Below are 12,141 nucleotides of genomic sequence, written 5' to 3' on the forward strand. Positions count from 1 at the left end.
GGAGCTGTAAAACGGAAAACTCGACATAACGCATAAAATGCAACGCGAAAATTGTATAATTAATGTTCATGATAATTTTCGTTACGCGTTTGGTGTAGCCCGAGGTACAAAGGGTGCTCATATTGAAATGTGATAGTTTGATGTAATGCAAATTACTACATTAACTATGCACCGTTTGTGGGGCGCGGTAGCCCAGGTCGAAAAGATACTCGCCTAAAGTACCAAAGGATGTTAAGAAGAGTCGCGAGTTCGAAACCCGATTCGCCCTAGCCTGAAACTTTCCTGACGTAAAGGTAAAACAGATACGGCAACACCATGGTTAAAGAAAACTATTGCCACCGCAGAGTGTCCCACACCGAGGGGTTAGCGCACCAACCCTTTGGTGAGTATAAAAAATGGAAGAATGTCAAGTGTTGCCGGTCGGAATCGGCAATAAATTGCAGGACCTGTGGTCTGGTTTGCCACTGATGCAACAAAAATGATCAATACACCGTTTGTGTTGCATTTTATGTTATGGCATGTTTTATAGTGGCATCTGTTGGTAAAATTTTAATATTTTTTAATTTGTCAAAAAAAAAGAACTTTGAACCCTGTGTGATTAGTATTTTAGAGCAAATTGCATCGTTTTGAGTCAATTGCTTGATTTGTTAATGATTTTTAAAAAATGTTCAGGACTTCTTGTCCACCCCATATGAGCAGTTCATATAATATATGGTTATTTTATTTCAATATAAACATTGCCAAATAAATTATTGTTGTTGACACTCTAACTTACGTTATATCGGGAAATGAAAAAAATCGTGTTCCTGAAAATGGGATGTCATCTGGTAACGGGGATTTTGATTTCGCGACGCTTAAATATCCAGATTTGTATCAAAGTTTTAGGAAAAATTGCCCGGTGCGATTGAATTAAAAACGAATTACTCCTCTTCCTGGAGTGACAATAGCGATGCGGGAAAAAAAACCTTCGAACGCTGAATTGATCTTTGAACTGGATCAATTATGCAAAACATTTTGCAGCAAAATTAACTATGAAGACAGGCAGCATGTCCTGTATACAGGCAATGCGAGACGTGGAATCCCCTCATAGCTTAGTGTATGACATTAGAAAAACACTAATGGACAACAGGAGGATTACAATACGACGGGTGAAAGCTCATGATGGCATTGAGGGGAATGAAATGGCGGATAAATTCGCAAAAGAAGCTGCAAAACATCAACATGAAAACCACCTAATGAAATTACCGGCATCCTACATTAAAAATCTGCTCTCGCAAGAAGCGTCAGAGAAATGGCAACACCATTGGCAAATATGCACAACTGGAAGAAAAGTCTTCGACGTAATACTAAAAGTGGGTAAAATGAAAGAAGTCATGCCGAGAGAAATAGTAATGTTCCTCGCAGAACACGATCCATTCGGTGAATATATGCAAAGGTTCAAAATCAGCCAGACCAGCACGTGTAGATGCGGCCATCCGGGAAGCGTGATACACTATGTGACACAGTGTGAGTACACAAAAGGATACCATTGAGAATCACCACCAAACGAACGCGAGATCTCATGGAAACGGAAAATTATTTTAAAAAGATCTGCAATAAGAAAACTACGACAAGTCTTGGGCTATCTGATAAATAATAAAGAAGCCATTTTGATAATAACTGGGAGCAGTGAACAATCCACTAGTGACTCGGAAGTAGAATCTGAAACAGATGCAGATTTAATATATAGAGGGACTCACTTAGGCTAATAAACCATAATATTTAAGTATAATTTGTACCTGTATAATTTGTTACACCCTGCATAATTTATGAATGTTTTTGTATATACACTTTCATAGTATGATAGTGGTTTTCTAACCTTGAACATTTGTATGAGCTCATTATGGCATTTGTTGAGAATATGTGACGTACATAGTTATGTTTATGTGTATCAATAATTATTATAAAAAGGAAAATTTATATTATGTAAATAGCGTATATTATAGAAATATATTATGTAAATATGTGTGAATAATTCAAATGTGATCGCTGACACCCAGCACTGTGAACGGAGGCTGCGTTTGATTATTCCCGCCGCACTTTTATAGTGTGATAGTAATTTTGTAACCTTGAATATATATTTGTATGAGCTCATGGTGATATATGGTGTAATATTTGTGCCCAATATTATTTTCATAGTAATGTGTATGTGCATTCCCAATAGTATAAATTTGGGAAATTTTTGTAACGTAAATAATGTTGGGGTGTGTAATTCAAATGTGAATGTCCAGCACTGTCAACGGAGGCTCTGTCCAATTATTCCCGTCGCAGTGCAGGCTCTGTGTGTTTTCTGTGTGTGTGTACTGCATATTCTGTATAAAAGGAAAGGGAAACAAAACTGTCCAGCACTGTGGACGAAGGCTTTGATTCTTTGTTTCCCGTTACAGTCGAGGCGTTGTATATATGTAATTTGTATACATTGTGTATTTAGACCATTCTCAAATCTCTCCCACTTCAACATGCCAGCTTCTTCTTCTTCTTTCTTGCCCACAAGTCTTTTCCACACTTCTTTCGAAATCCCTGTGGCTGCGGTCTTCGACCCTTATGTGCCACTGGGCGCACGTGCAATTTTTCTCCCTAGTCAATTGGTTCAGCTGTCCATTTCAGTCAAATGTCTCGTATCGAGTTGGCTGTCTTCATGGAGAGAACGACGTGAGTGATTCGAAACTTGCGAGCAAGGGGAGCCACCACTATAAATGTTTGTTAACTTTTCCGACGCAACTCTGCCTCTTTTGAGGTAACGGAAGTTTGGTGCTTTCATTAGTCCGGGGTTGTGAGCGATTCTATCTATCTATCTATCTATCTATCTTTGAACTGGACATTCTTCTTATATGTAGAAATACGCTGTAGATGCATTGCTGTATATGTAGAACGTACATTAGTAAATACGCTATCAAATGCATTGCTGTGAATCCACTTTTTATTAAGAATAATAATTACAGATAGGGTAAAAGGTTAGACATTGTTTTATTGGCATCAACATGACAGTTTTTGAAACGTTATACATATAAACTTGAATTTCAAAATCTTCACAACTACGAATTTTTATCATTCTAGGATAATAAAGAGTGATTGAGAAAACAAGCGTTCACACACACACACAGATTATAATCACACATGCATGGCATAAACATTGTTATGGGTCTCTTTTTCTCGGCCACCTCGTTGGACATTTTGCCTGTTGTGGCCTTGCATTTGTATTAGTATTTATATTAGTATATCGTAAACTGTGACTTGAGTGAAAAGATTTTGAGAAATATTTCTTTTGTATTATCTCCCTTATGAATTAACATTTTTTCTACTAAAAGTAGCACCACTAGAGAGAGAAAATACGTTTTTAGTTATTTGTTTATGCAAGAATAATTTGTTTGTAACTTATTATATATAGCCTGTATATATATACAATGGAGACAAATGAGTGCAAAGTAGTGCCCGAATTATTCCTTCAGGTAGTGACTTGGGTACAGAGTAATACATTAGTGTACCAAATCAACCCGCCTTAAAGGATGACTACTCTGTTTTTATTACAAATGTGTAAATGCAGGGAATTATTCTTTTATGTCTACAACCGCATTTCTCTACCTTTCAAAGCCCAAGGACCAGTAAAAGGAGTAGAACAATTCGACGGACCACTTGCGTCTCGTATTACGGGACATTAAAATATTTTCATTTGCTCCGAATTCTTTTATACATTTGTCCAGTTTTTTCACCGATGCTTATTCAAATTTGTAATGTTTTCTAAAGTCGTTAACAAGCAGCGTTTTCATAATTATTATGTTAATTATGGCTAAAAATACAAATATCCATCTTACGCATTTGCCATGTTATAGTTTTTTCCTAAATTTTTCTGTGATTTAATTACAATTAGGGATTTTACTGACTTATGACAATGTTTTTGATGACATTTGTCAACGTCCCGTATTTAATAGAGATCCCAGTTCTCCTTATTTTTCTCAGTAAAATATGGCTATAATTTGGATTTTTTTTCCCGTCAAATGTATTTTTGTTTACTGCGATTTGTAACAGCCGTGCATTTCCGCCACCCTTCACCCACTTTTGCAGTGTGTAATTAGCAAATTTGTCATAAACTAAATATTTTGGCTACAATCAGTGAAAACACGTATAAAGGATCGGAATTTCTCGCATTTTGCTTGATGAGGTATAGTGAACCTAAGTATGAAGGTAAAATTTTCATTTAAACTCATGCGGATATCAGCAATATAAATTACAACAATTGAATAATTTATCATTAAACTGCAATCGAATTATCATGTCTGCCTGCAAGCAACCTATGACATCGCCGCTGACCATAGGTTGAGAAACCCTCGTCTGCAATGTGCATCTGCCTAGTTTTTGTGTTAATCTTTAAATGCGGTTTGTTATTTTCTTAATTTAAAAGCTGATTTAATCTTCTTTGCAATTTCTTTAGAGCCAGGAGTTTGTTTTCTTACATGTTCGTGTCATTTGTATAATACATATAACAATAATTATACTCACCAAATCAAACTTCTATCAAGACTTATGTTAGGTAGACTTACTTAGGTAAAGATGTAACCATTAGCACTGTAAACAATGTTTTCATGAAACCTTAAAATACAGGATATGATAAAAGTAGTCGTAAAAAAACTGGATAATTATGAGAGATTAATAATAATAATTTATTGAAATAAAGAATATAAATAAATACACAATATTCTACTTATCACTTGATCCGTATAGAATGTACAACATAAATTTCTTCCGTGGCGGCAAACACTTTCATAGTAAATATACAAGTACTGAACTACTACTATATCATAGTACTGAAACAAAATATACAAATAAAGACAAGTATTATAAAGGCCTTGGTGTGACAACATTGTAAACCCCTTTGGACAATAAAACATTGAACACCATTTTTAATCATGGGGGACTCACTCTGGCGGCTGGACTTCGGATCACCTCTTCATTCCATTTACAGTGACTATAGCGTCATCCATAACTCTTTAATTGGCGAGCATTGAAATATCCAGAAGAGAAAATTTTGAGGGGTTATACTGAACAAATGAGGTATATCCTGAATGCTATTACAGTAAAACACATCCTAATGGACACCGCTCAGATGCGGTCAGCCTTCTTTTACGGGCAAATTATAATTTCCCCTTGTATAATGCAATTACGCAGTTCGAACCCCTGATTTAATGGTCACCCCTCCTATACGGACGATTTTTTTTCTCCCACCGGTGTGTCCGCGAAAGAGAAGTTTTATTGTACATGACAAAAGAAAAAATCATTGTCATTATTAAAAAAAATATGAAATGTTGCACTTCAGGGTAACTATTATATAATTACAAGGTGCAACACACTGTATTTATATAATTTACATAGATTTGAATAGTATCAAAATGGCATTTATTGTTCACTAGCTTACTTTGCTATCAGTGTTGAAGAATGCAATGTCTTCTCCGAACATGTTATTTCCCTCTAAAATGCAAGGGTAAAAAACCATTCTTTGCTTGGCTTGATAAGAAACAAGAGACGTGTACCTTTGAGACATTCCGATGGTAATTACAAAAACTTTATAGACATCACACAGGTAAAAAATCTAATATTTAGGAGTTGATTGGAAGCAAGCATCAATGCCGAAATTAGCTCAAAATATACGCTACTAAGACAGCCATTTTTTTATGGGAAGTGTGTGTGTTATACAGGGTGATTCAGAAAAGATGGGAAACACTTTAAGAGGTGATAGTACACACCAATACAAACAATTACCATCAAAACATGTATGGTCTAACATGAAACGCAAACGCGCTAGCGCATTTCGAAACGGCCACCCCGCAAACGTTAAAACGGCATTCCTGCTGAAATTTATCGCTAGAAATAGAATATTCACTTTAGTAATACTGAAAAAAGCAGACATGTATGAATGAAATGCCTGTCTACTTTTTCATTATTACTAAAGTGCGTCAATATCACGTACGTTACAACTGTTGGAACGGTTGAACGCAGGAATAACTTGACAGGGCTGGTATCTGTGCCTTCTATTCACTGCGACGCAGATTTGCATACGGTTTCTTCTTCTTCCCCAGGTTACATTTGTATGCATGGTGTTCTTTGATGACAATTGTTTGCTTCGGTGTGTACTATCACCTCTTAAAGTTTTTCCCCTCTTTTCTGAATCACCCTGTATAATATTAGTTATTAGTATATTTTCTTTCGTGAATATATATATAAAAATATATCCATACTTTTATGGACATCAGCCGCCTTCTTGGGCATTTCACCTGTTGTGGTGAAATGTGACCTGAATGTGCTTGTATTCGAAAACTATAAAAAACTCACTGTTGCTTGAGAGCAACACTGTCGAATAAAGGGTTAAAATGAAAAATTACAGCATGTATCCAAGCAACACCAGTTTACGGTATTCATTTTATATAAAAACATTTAAATAAACCATCAAAACGTCGAATTTTGCATATTTAAGTTATTTAACATTTTCTGACTGAAACTACCCCATCCAAAAGTGAATAACAATCATTCATACCGCACCGATTATACAAAAGTTTACTGGAATTTGGAATTTTCCTCACAGTGAACGTACTGGTTTAATGCGATAATCTGCTACATTTCAATACCCTTCTGATAGCCACAATATAATTAGCTTTTCTATACCGGGTATTATTAAGTAGCCTTCATAAGTAGAAAGAAAGAAATTCTTCGAGAAAAAAAGAGTTTCCGACAGAAATATTTGATCACATTAGTTCAAGAAAAAAAAGGAAAGGGAAATCTATGTAGTCAAATATTTGAGTGAGGTATATTTACTTACTTGCAAGAGAATGGGGTTTTCCCACGGAACATAAGCTGCTTAGCAAATTAAGCTGATTATTTCTCGAGAATTTTCAGTATTTTTCTCGCTATTACACACTAACATTACATTTCATTGCCTCTTATTTTGAGAATTTACAACAAATGCCTGGCATTTCTGAAATTTATAAAAAAAAATCCGAAAAATCAAACAGCTATTGTATCGATAATGTTTGTGGTCATTCATCTCAACACTCATTTTCATCAAAATTAGGTAAAATTTCAATTTATTCTTTTCTTTCGGAATGAATACGTTTCTCTTAAATCTATTGTCTGAACGAGCGACTGCATTTCCGAAAATTGAGTGATAGGAAATACTTTTAGCTCTCATATCTCAAGAATAATTTAGGTTATTTATGGATAGATCTCGTTTAGGCAAACCCAATGGCCTTCTACTTTCTTTCAAACCGAGCACAACTCCATTCTATCGCCATGGGCAATTTACTACAGAGTGAGCTGTGCCGGAAACGTAAGTGTGTGTACCTAACAGTCTGGGTGCGCATATAGTATTGTGGCTGATTTTCTGATTTTAATGGCCTACTGGAATGAATACGTCTTCAGATTTGAGTAGAAGACTTGCAGCAGAGGTTCGCGAAAAAAAATAATAATTTCACTCTATCTCAGAAAGTACGAGATACAGCAGCCAATATATTATAATCTTGAAATTGACAAACACCGATAGATGGAGGGACTTATTTGGTTTTGAAAGTGAATGAAAGCAATTGTTGAATATATGTTTCAGATTTGTTTCCATTAAAGAAAATCTCACGCTAATAACTCCACAAATATTACGATTCACACGACAACTGTAAATGGATATTGAGCGAATAGATACCATTCTGAGCGACACACTGCACGGAATCATAAAAGATAGATAATAAGAGCATTTTAGAGCTAAAATTTAAATTTTTAGTAAAAGAAATTATCTATTTTTCCCCTTTTTAGTGGCAAAAAATACTTTTAAACCTTTCGAAACTATTAAAAAATAGCAAAATATTTATCTCATTTTAAAATTCCTATTTGGTCACGCATAGTCGTTATACCAGGGTTCTTCAGCTATGGGTCACGAGCAAAACCTCATTTTCGGGTGCTTCGAGATGGGGTCGAGCATATCTACTCACAGTCAAGGATTCTTAAGCTCAATGGGTCACGACCCAAAAATGATTTGCAGCGGTTTTTTAGATTAGTCATAGAAATCCACTTACACTCCTTTTATAGCCACTGGATAAATCCAAGCCGACTCATCATCCACCATTAATACACAATGTGACGTCAGTATTATTGGTACAGTCAATAGCTGTCCCCACAATGCCCTTTTTTTATTGAATAGTATGAGTGAATAAGTGAGCGACAGCGAGTTTGACATTCAGTCCCGGATATTTCACACCCGACATTTCACCCCTTGTATAAATATTACGTGATTTGTGTCACTCACTCGGTCATTCAAGCAACCATGCGGTCATTCGCACTCACATACTCATACGGTCATTCGCACTCACATACTCATACGGTCATTCGCACTCACATACTCATACGGTCATTCGCACTCACATACTCATACGGTCATTCGCACTCACATACTCATACGGTCATTCGCACTCACATACTCATACTCGCACTCACATACTCATACTCGCACTCACATACTCATACTCGCACTCACATACTCATACTCGCACTCACATACTCATACTCGCACTCACATACTCATACTCGCACTCACATACTCATACGGTCACTCGCTTAGTCTCTCATACGGTCATTCGCACTCACATACTCATACGGTCATTCGCACTCACATACTCATACGGTCATTCGCACTCACATACTCATACGGTCACTCGCTTAGTCACTCATACTGTCACTCGCTTAGTCACTCATATGGTCACTCGCTTAGTCACCCATACGGTCACTCACTCACTCCTACAGTCAACCGCACACTCACTTGGTCGCTCCTATGGTCACTCACACAGTCAGTCACTCATACGGTCAGGGCAGACGGAATGTAAGGTGTGAAATTTCCGACAACGAAACGTACCAGGGACGAAATTTCAGGATCCGGATGAAAAAATCTCAAAATCCCCATTAGGCTGATCCCAGAAAAGGAAATTTCTGTATCTTGAGCGTGGTGGTGGATCATCACAGTGGAGCAGACAAGAAGTGAAAAGAGACGGATAAAACAAAAAACTTAGAAGAAATATGCGAGACATTGATTTTTTTTCCCCCCACGAAGCAAATCCCCTTGACAAAATAAATTCAGCATTTCTTCAACTCACTCCTCCTGCAAAGCTTTTTGTTTTACACAGGAACTCCCAAAACAACCGAAGAGCTATATTTCCCCTCTCGAAATACCACCGCGTCCCGAAGTTCCTTTTATTCCCCCACCTCTAACCCCGGTTGTTGCCGCAAAGGCAAAGTTGCAAAATAAAATGTTTTATGATGTTGAAAAAAAAAAAAAACTCAGTTTTTCTTAATCCAAAGTAAAAAAGAAAAATACAAGATGTTCGTTCTCTAGTCCAAACATTTTTAGATTCTAATAAAATGCTAGGGCGCAAGAGGATTTTCCCCCATAAATCCTTATTTGGGACGAGCTAACGAATAAATGTGGGTGAAAACGCACATCGCTGTACTACCTTTTTGTTACTGGGAAAAGGAAAAAGGCGATGGAACTCGAACCATAATAATATCAACAGGTTTAGAAGTAGGAAATAGATTTCATGAAAACATGACCAAGATGCTATCGATATTGATAAGCTATTGTAACTTGAATTAATGGTTTTTTAAATCTCCGTTGATTCTTTAGAGAGACAAATATTGTTTGATGGATTTCGTAGGATAGAAGCAGATTCACTTGAGTGATACGGGGTGTCTGGGATTGGATTTCACCAGTTCTGAACTATCCACAGCCGAAGTTATTCATCAGAGATACACACAATTTTAGAATTGTTCTTACTAAGGGATGAAAGAGGCATATTGAAACCAAAGAAATATATATATAGTACAACCTCCCCTGATAGAAAATCCCCGTTAACGGACACTTTTCTGATCTTCAGCTCTGCTTTGTAATTTTCAGCAACTTCTCACTTTTTGGGTTTTTTATGCATTTTTAGGGGTGAGATGATTATGCTCAATTTTTTTTTCGGAATTTTTCTTGGACGACACCTTGGGATTCTTTCCTTGATAGTGAGTTCTTCTCCACACATAGATGTATCTTTCTACTATATACATGTAAGAGCAAAGGAGACTCTCATGGGGTGAGGGAGAAAAGAGGCTCTCTTATGTATTATACAACCCCCCCCCCCTTTTTCTACTTTTCTTTCCCTCTCGTCGTTTTTCTAACGTGCGGTTAAATTAAAACACGGTTACCAGATTTATCGCCGATTCTTCTAATGAAGATCATCCAAATTCGTTGCCGAATCTTGTACCATCCCCACCGTTGCCCAATAAATTTGAATTATTAGCATTGGTGGCCGGGTGGAGGTGGAAAATCCGCCCCCCTCGTTCGAAGAGCCTGTATCCACTTATGTCTCAAATCCAATGAATAGGTGCATACCGGAATGTGTCTTGTACCTTACGTGAAATTGGTTGCTTAGGAATGCGTGTAATGTGTTCGAGAAGCGCTGACATCCATCTTCCGAATTCGAAAAAAATATAAGTCGTCAGGCTTGTACGACTCATGCATGATTTGAAACGTTGTGCCGTCTCAAAGTTAGAGAAATACATAAAAAAAAAGCTTCAACTGACCAGTACTGAGCTGCCAATGGGTCGAACCTGGGTTTTTGCGTTACTAAGTGAAGTGCAACGATTGAATAGTTGTTGCATTGCAGGCATGTGGCGAGACGTTTTAACGGGGAGATCGGCTCGCATTCGTGCCTCGAAGTCGTCCCGAAATATACTACTAAACCACGCAACATTCCTCTGCGAAACTTCTAACGAATTGGTACAGGTTGGAATGTGCGTATACGTGTTGTGAACCTGCCGTGAAGTTTGTTTCTGTGCAATTCTTGTCATTTGTAGTGCCGCCATCTGCCATCAGTTTTTTACAACTGTGAATGAAATGTAATTATTGAATAATTGATATGCTGTTCTTGGCGAGAATTTTTCACGGGAAGAGGGGACCCGCATTCGCGCCGCGAAGTTGGTAATCAAGCCTGAAATAGAATTTTCTGATTGTTGCGCCCAAACGAATCTTCGGAAAGAAAAGTGCCTGGTGCATTGGATAGCGCACTTGCCTGTTATACAAAGGAAATCGGGTTCGATTCCCTTGGGGGGAGACGAATCACTTTTCATTCCATTCCATCGTTTCGGCATGACATCCAGAAAATCCTATTTCCCGTCAGGATTCTTCCACTGCACATCTAGAGATGGATATATCGAAACTCTTTTTCTTTATTTTTTCAATCTCTCTCTCTCTCATTCCCGTCATTTCATCAAGACGCTCCTAAAATTTTCTAGATTTCTTATAAATGGTTCCGAGCAAGTGACAAAAAAAATTTCGAATTCTTGCTATTAGTTACGATTACGGAGACGATTGACATTCAACAGATTTTCTCTGGTTGCAGCTTTTGAAAGAAAAAAAAATGTGTGTAAATGAATGCTTATGCAAATCTTTATGTTTTATCAAATTGTTTCTTTTCGTCTTTTCCTTCACGTCACCGATAAGATGTTAAACCCGATACAAGAGGATTTATGAAACTGCCAATAACGCTCGCGAAATTATGTATAAACAATTTCCGTCACGTTCCCGCAGTAGTCGTTTCTCATGCAGATCTGGTATAAATCAATCGATTTTATGGGTTCTGGTGTTATGCAAGAGATTTCCCCCGCGCTGCTTTCCCTGGAAAGAACTATTAGTAGTAGCTTCGACAGTGTAAATAGGAAATATTCGCCCCCACCTACACCGTAAGAGGTGAAGAATGGAAAGTGGCATTTAGGCCATCCATCAGAACAGCAGCTTTTCCGAATCACCGACAGTCGCCGCTATCATCAGCATCATTACCATTGTTATTATTATAGCGAAAAGGAATAACAACATGTAACAGTCGAAGGAGTTCCTGGAAAATCACGAACTTCATTCTTCGTGCTTCTTTGGGCATCTTAAGGCCGAAACACGCTGACGTGATGTGATTTCACGACATGTAAGAGGCGTTGTGAATCCTGATTCGTGGAAATTCTGTGACGTGGAATTCCACGTCCCTGAACTTCCACGAATCAGATTTCGCAACGTCTCTGAAGCGACGTGATAGTATCGTCATG

Source organism: Pholcus phalangioides, unplaced genomic scaffold (assembly GCF_987345545.1).
Source record: "Pholcus phalangioides strain wild (caught in Gottingen) unplaced genomic scaffold, Ppha-v1.0 ptg000013l_1, whole genome shotgun sequence".
In the NCBI taxonomy this organism is placed as follows: Eukaryota; Metazoa; Arthropoda; class Arachnida; order Araneae; family Pholcidae; genus Pholcus; species Pholcus phalangioides.